Source organism: Elephas maximus, chromosome 2, assembly GCF_024166365.1.
Source record: "Elephas maximus indicus isolate mEleMax1 chromosome 2, mEleMax1 primary haplotype, whole genome shotgun sequence".
Classification (NCBI taxonomy): Eukaryota; Metazoa; Chordata; class Mammalia; order Proboscidea; family Elephantidae; genus Elephas; species Elephas maximus.
In genome coordinates, this window is record NC_064820.1 from 215,287,173 (window position 1) to 215,295,225 (window position 8,053).

Consider the following 8,053-nt stretch of genomic DNA (forward strand, 5'->3'; position numbering starts at 1 on the left):
CATATGCATGTGAAAGCTTGACAATGAATAAGGAAGACTGAAGAATTGACATTTTTGAATTGTGGTGTTGGAGAAGAATATTGAATATACAATGGACTGCCAAAAGAACAAACAAATCTGTCTTGGAAGAAGTACAACTAGAACGCTCCTTAGAAGCAAGGACGGTGAGACTATGACTCACATATTTTGGACATGTTATCAGGTGGGATCAGTATGTGGAGAAGGACATCATGTTTGGTAAAGTAGAGGGTCATCAAAAAAGAGGAAGACCCTCAGTGAGATGGATTGACACAGTGGCTACAACAATGGGCTCAAGCATTGCAACAATTATGAGGATGGTGCAGGACTGGGCAGTGTTTCATTCTGTTGTACACAGGGTCACTAAGAGTTGGAACTGACTTGACAGCACTTAACAACAACAACCCCTACAAGCCTCCACTCATCTGTCAGTTTGTTATGCTTAGGTGGCTTGTATGTTGCTGTAATGCTGGAAGCTATGCCACCAGTATTTCAAATACAAACAGAGTCACCCATGGTAGAGAGGTTTCAGAAGAGCTTCCAGACTAACAAAGACTAGGAAAAAGGACCTGGCAGTCTACTTCTGAAAGGATTGACCGGTGAAAACCTTATGAATAGCAGCAGAACATTGTCTGATATAGTGCCGAAAAATGAGCCCCACGGGTTGGCACCCAGTAAGGAGGGCACTCAAAATATGACTGGGTAAGAGCTGCCTTCTCAAAGTAGAGTTGACTTTAATGACGTGGATGGAGTCAAGCTTTCAGGAACTTCATTTGCTGATGTGGCACAACTCAAAATGAGAAGAAACAGCTGCAAACATCCATTAATAATCAGAATGTGGAATGTATGAAGCATGAATCTAGGAAAATCGGAAGTCATCAAAAATGAAATGGAACACACAAGCATTGATATCCTAGGCATTAGTGAGCTAAAATGGACTGGTACTCGCCATTTTGAATCTGACAATCATATGATCTACTATGCTGGGAAGGACAAATTGAAGAGGAATGGCATTTTGGTTCATTGTCAAAAAGAATGTTTCAAGATCTATCCTTAAGTATAAGGCTGTCAATGATAGGATAATGTGCATAGACCTACAAGAAAGACTGGTTAATATAAATATTATTCAAATTTACACACCAACCACTAAGACCAAGTATGAAGAAATTGAAGATTTTTACCAAATTCTGCAGTCTGAAATTGATCGAACATGCAATCGAGGTGCATTAATAATTACTGGTGATTGGAATGCAAAACTTGGAAACAAAGAAGAATGATCAGTAGTTGGAAAATATGGTCTTGGTGATAGAAAGGATGCCAGAGATCACATGACAGAATTTTGCAAGACCGATGAATTCTTCATTGCAAATATCTTTTTTCATCAACATAAACGATGACTATACATGTGGATCTCATCAAATGGAATACACAGGAATCAAATTGACTACATCTGTAGAAAGAGACAATGGAGAAACTCAATATCATCAGTCAGAACAAGGCCAAGGCCAACTGCAGAACAGACCATCAATTGCGCATATGCAAGTCCAAGCAGAAGCTGTAGAAAATTAGAGCAAGTCCACGAGAGCCAAAATACACCTTGAGTATATCCCACCTGAATTTGGAGAGCAACTCAAGAATAGATTTGATGCATTGAACACTAATGACCGAAGACCAGATGAGCTGTGGGATAACATCAAGAACACTGTACATGAAGAAAGCAAAAGGTCATTAAAAAGACAGGAAAGAAAGAAAAGACCAAAATGGATGTCAGGAGAGACTCTGAAACTTGCTCTTCAAGGTAGTGTAGCTAAAGGAAATGGAAGAAATGATGAAGTAAAAGAGCTGAAGGGTGGCTTGAGAAGACAAAGTAAGGTATTATAATGAAATGTACAAAGACCTGCAGTTAGAAAACCAAAAGAGAAAAACACATTTGGCATTTTTCAAGCTGAAAGAACTGGAAAAAAAAAAATTCAAACCTCAAGTTGCAATACTGAAGGATTCTATGGGCAAAATATTGAACAATGCAGGAATCATCAAAAGAAGATGGAAAGGATACACGAATTCACTGTAACAAAGAACTGGTCGACTTTCAACTATTTAAGGAGGTAGCATATTATCAAGAACTGATGGTACTGAAAGAAGTCCATGCTGCACTGAAGACATTGGTGAAAAACAAGGCTCCAGAAATTGATGGAATACCAATTGAGATGTTTCAACAAACAGATGCAGCACTGTAGGTGCTCAGTCATCTGTGCCAAGAAATTAAGAAGACAGTTACCTGGCCAATCTTCTGGAGGAGATCCATATTTGTGCCCATTCCAAAGAATAGTGATCCAACAGAATGCTGGAACTATCTAACAATATCATTAATATGACAGGCAAGTAAAATTTAGCTGAAGATAATTCAAGAGCTGTTGCAGCAGTACATCAACAGGAAACTGCCAGAAATTCAAGCCAGATTCAGAAGAGGACATAGAATGAGGGATATCATTGCTGATGGCAGATGGATCTTGGCTGAAATTGGAGAATACCAGAAAGATGTTTACCTGTGTTTCTTTGATTACGTAAAGGCATCCAGCTCTGCGGATCATAACAAATTATGGATAACATTGTAGAGAATGGGAATTCCAGAACACTTAATTGTGCTCATCAGGCAGTTGTTGGAACAGAACAAGGGGATACTGCATCATTTTAAGCCAGAAAAGGTGTGCATCATGGTTGTATCTTTTCACCATACCTATTCAATCTATATACTTAGCAAATAATCCAAGAAGCTGGACTACATGAAGAAGAACATGGCATCAGGATTGGAGGAAGGCTCATTAAACACCTGCGTTATTCAGATGACACAACCTTGCTTGCTGAAAGCGAAGAGGACTTGAAGCACTTACTAATGAAGATCAAAGACCACAGCCTTCATTACGGATTGCACCTCAACATAGAGAAAACAAAAATTCTCACAACTGGACCGATAAGCAACATCATGATAAATGGAGAAAATATTGAAGTTGTCAAGCGTTTCATTTTACTTGGATACACAGTCGACACCTGTTTTAGGCTGGGTTCTCTAGAGAAGTAAAACCAGTAAAGTGTATAAATATATAGAGAGAGAGATTTATATTAAGGAAATGGCTCACATGGTTGTAGAGGCTGGAAAGTCCCAAACCTTGGGGCAATTGGAGTGTTCTTATACTCACATGGCTGCAGGGGCTGGTGAATCCAAGATAGGCATGTCAAACAGCAGGGCTCTGGCTTACAGGCTGCAGAGACCAACGAATCCCAAGACCTGCAAGCAAATGGCAGGTAAGCTGCTAGTTCAAGTCCCAAGAACCAGAGGTCAGATGAATGGGAGCCAGCTACAGGATCCAGAGTGAGCAAAAGCCAGAAAGTCCACTTATATTGGGAGGCAGGCCACACCCCCAAGGAAATTTCCTTTCAACTAATTGGCTACTCACAGCAGATCCCATTATGGATGTGATCACATTATATCAGATCTCCTCATGGAGGTGATTACCTCACTATATGAATGCCAAACTACATCATAACTGCCAAACACTGAGAATTGTGGCCCAGCCAAGTTGACACGCAACCTTAACAATCACAACGCCCATGGAACCAGCAGTCAAGAAATCAAACAATGTATTGCATTGGGCAAATCTACTGCAAAAGTGTTCAAAAGTGAAGATTTCACTTTGAGGACTAAGGTGTACTTGGCCCAAGCCATGGTATTTTTAATCACCTTATATGCATGGAAAAGTTAGACAATAAATAAGGATGACTTTGAGTTATAGAGTTGCTGAAGAATATTGAAGATACCATGGACTGCCAAAAAAAGAAGGAACAAAATCGGTCTTGGAAGAAGTACAGACAGAATTCTCCTTAGAAGTAAGGATGGTGAGACTTCATCTCACATACTTTGGACATGTTATCTGGAGGCACCAATCCTTGGAGAAGGACATCATTTTTGTAGAAGGTCAGTGAAAAAGAGGAAGACCCTTAACGAGATAGATTGACACAGTGGCTGCAACAATTGGCTCAAGCATAGCAACGATTGTGAGGATGGCGCAGGACCGGGCAGTGTTTCATTCTGTTGTACATAGGGTCTCTATGAATCAAAACCAACTCGACTGTACATAACAGCAACAACAACATGATGTTAATGAGGCAGGATTAGAGTCAGTTATGTTAATGAGGTAGAACTCATTGTACAAAATTAGGTTGTATATTGAGTCAATCTCTTTTGAGATATAAAAGACAGAATTGAGCAGAGTAGAGGTGAACTTCATGCCACCAAGAATGAAGAACCAGGAGAGGAGAATGTCCTTTGGTCCCGGGGTCCTTGCACTGAGAAGCTCCTAGACCAGGGGAAAATTGATAACGAGGAATTTCCTCCAGAGCTGACAAAGGGAGAAAGCCTTCCCCTGGAGCTGGCACCCTGAATTTGGACTTCTAGCCTCCTAAACTGTGAGAGAATAAACGTCCCTTTGTTAAAGCCTTCCGTTTGTTGTATTTCTGTTATAGCAGCACTAGATAATTAAGACAGGTGCCATGCATCTCATTTACACTATTACCAAGCTATCCAATCCCCTTTTGGGTCACAAGCACCTCATTTGCATAGTCCCACCTCATCATTTTGTGGGAGTTACAACGATTATGGCTAGAAGGGCCATATTAAGTAATTCACTGCATTGCAGATCACACAGCAAACTACGTTTCCATTTGACAGTTTCTACACAAACTGTTTAGTGACATTAATTTATTTTTCCCAACATGTCAACATTTCTCTTTTATTGCATTCTGGTGTTACCATTTCCAGTACTCTAGTTTCCCTGCCGTCTTATCTTCTCATCTTAACCTTAGAGTAATGTTTTTCTTTTGGTCTCATACAGATGATTTTCTAATGGAGCACCATACTCAGGGGTAATATCCTTTATTTTGTGTGCCAACCTGGTATTTCACCAAAAGGTGACCTCAGAGGATAGTTTGATTCAAAGTTTAAAGAGCATCTCAGGGCAATAATCTTAGGGAGTCCTCTAGTCTCAACTGGTCCAGTAAGTCTGGAATTTTTAAGATTTTGAATTCCGTTCTGCATTTTCCTCCTGTTGTATGAGAGTCCATTTATTGTGGCCCTGATTAGAATGGTCAGTAGTGCTAGCTGGGCACCATCTAGTTTTTCTGGTCTCAGGGTAGATGAAGCCATGGCTCATGTAGGCTATCAGTCCTGTAGACTAGTTTCTTCTCTGAGACTTTGGTTTCCTTCATTCTCTTTTGCTCCCAATGGGTAGAGAGCAATCATCGTAACTTAGATGGCTGCTCACAAGATTTTAAGACTCCAGACACCACTCACCTCACTAGTATACAGCACACGAATTTTGTAAACTGTGTTATGCCAATTAACTGAGTTATCCCATGATAGTAAGGTCCTAAGCCTTCAAACCCAGAAAGCCAATCTTGCAAGGTGTTTGGTTATGTCTGAAAAGTATCTGTGTCTTCTATGAATATATATGTGTGTATACACATATCTGTACATATAGTTACATATAGATACTTCTATCTGTGCACTCGTATGTACCTGCCCATACACATATATGTCTATACACATACATATGTGACCATATGCTTGTTTTTTGGTTATTGCTGGTGTTTTTCTCAAATTATGTCATATTCTTTAGCACAAACATCCTTTTCTCGTGTGCGCTTCATAGTAACATCACTTATTTTAGTCAAGTTGTGCTCATTATATCCACTTTTGTGCTACTTTTCTCATCACCAAAAATAACAAGTATCTACCATCTAGAGAGTGAGTCCTCCTTCCCCTCCCACTCATTCCTGGTAACAACCAATGAACATTGGTTTCTGTATACACCTACTCCTCACTTATCAGCTATCTCATTATACAATATTTTGCATTAATGGCGATAGTAAAAAATCTACTATCTGACTATTTTGCACATTAACAATGTGTGCCTGGCAGTAACAAACATCAAGCTGTAAGGCGATAGTAATGCTGGCTGTGACGGTTAAGGTTTGGCCATGATCTCAGTGGTTTGGTAGTTATGTAATGATGTAATTTGTCAGTTATATGATGATGTAGTCATACTCCATTTTGCAATCTGATGTGGTCATCTTCTGTTTTCGCATAGTGCTGATTTTTGCATAACATCTGGTCTTTGGAACCTAACCATGTTCATAAGTGAGGAGTGGGTGTATATATGTGCATTCTTGTCTTCTTTGTTTTCTGAATATTTCTGCTGAGTTTTAATTGTCTTTCCCACTGATAACATGGGATTCATTTTCTGGCTTCTAGTATGTCCATTTTGTTGACTCCTCTTAAAGTTTATACTCTGTGAGAACCCAGTTTAATTAACCCTTGGTACAATTCACTGGGGCAAGGATTTGGCAGGTTGGTGATGCAGTGGTTGAAGCAATAGACTACTAATTGAAAGGTCGGTGCTTTGATACTTCTGTAGAAATTTATAGGCTTGGAAACCCTGTGGGGTCACTGTGAGTCGAAATTGACTTGATGACAGTGGATTTGGTTTGCAGTTTTTGGGGTAGTTTTTAACAGGTTTTTAGTTATATTTGAGAAAACCCCTCCAAAAGAGGTAGTTGGCTAAGGCCAGTGATATTGGGAAAGATAATAATGGCATAAAGTGAGTCCAGCTGTAGTAAATACACCTTGCATTTTATTGAAATAGCAGCAGTTGGATAGACCTTCTTCATCTCAGGACCTTCATTAGCTTATCATCATGGAAATAAGTTAATCTAGGCAAGGTGGTGGCTCCCATTAACAAACCGAGGAAGTTACGTTCTGAAAATTGAAGTTACAAGATGAAAAAAACAAAATAAAACAACTTTTTCTTTGCTTATGACTGACGAATGTTAGTCTCAAGAATGAGGAAAAAACAGATGTCTTCGGTACCTACGGCTGCTGTAACGCAAATTATACAAGTGGATAGCTTTAAAGAACAGGAATTTATTTTCGAACAGTTCTGGAGGCTAAAGTCCAGATCAGGGCCTCAGCTATGGCAATTCTTTCCTTGTCGGTAGTCCTGGGCATTCCTTGGTGTTCTTGGCTTATAAATGATCCTCCCAAGGTACCTGTTTCTGCCATGTGTGTTGCTGTGTCTAATCTTTTCTTTCTATAATTCAGAAGTGATTAGATTTAGAACCCGTTCTACTTGTGTTGTTGTTGTTAGGTGCCATCGAGTTGGTTCCGACTCATAGCGACCCTATGTGCAACAGAACGAAACGCTGTCGGGTCCTGAGCCATCTTTATAATCGTTGTTATGCTTGAGCTCATTGTTGCAGTCACTGTGTCAATCCACCTTGTTGAGGGTCTTCCTCTTTTCCGCTGACCTTGTACTTTGTCAAGCATGATGTCCTTCTCCAGGAACTGATCCCTCCTGACAACATGTCCAAAGTATATAAGATGCGGTCTCGCTATCCGTGCTTCTAAGGAGCATTCTGGTCGTACTTCTAAGACAGATTTGTTCGTTCTTTTGGCAGTCCATGGTATATTCAGTATTCTTCGCTGTTCTACTTGGGTATGGTCTAATGAACACAACAAAGAAAACCCTATTTTCTATTGACAGGTATACAAAAAAACCAAACCCAGTGCTGTTGAGTTGATTCCAACTCATAGCGACCCTACAGGACAGAATAGAACTGCCCCACAGAGTTTCCAAAGAGCGCCTGGTGGATTCGAATTGCCAACCTTTTGGTTAGCACCCATAGCACTTAACCACTATTAACCACTACGCCACCAGGGTTTCCTAATTAGTCATTTAAAAGCAAAATTGATTACTGCCGTGGAGTCATCTCAGATTCACAGCGATCTTATGTACAACACAATGAAACGTTGCCTGTGCCCATTCCTGTGCCATCCTTACACTTGCCAGCATGAAGGAGTCCATCATTGCAGCTATTGTGCCAATCCATCTCACCCAGGGTCTCCGCTGCTCTCAATGGCCCTGTAGTTCACCAAACATGATATCCTCCTCCAGCGATTGATCCCTCCTGATGACATGGAAAG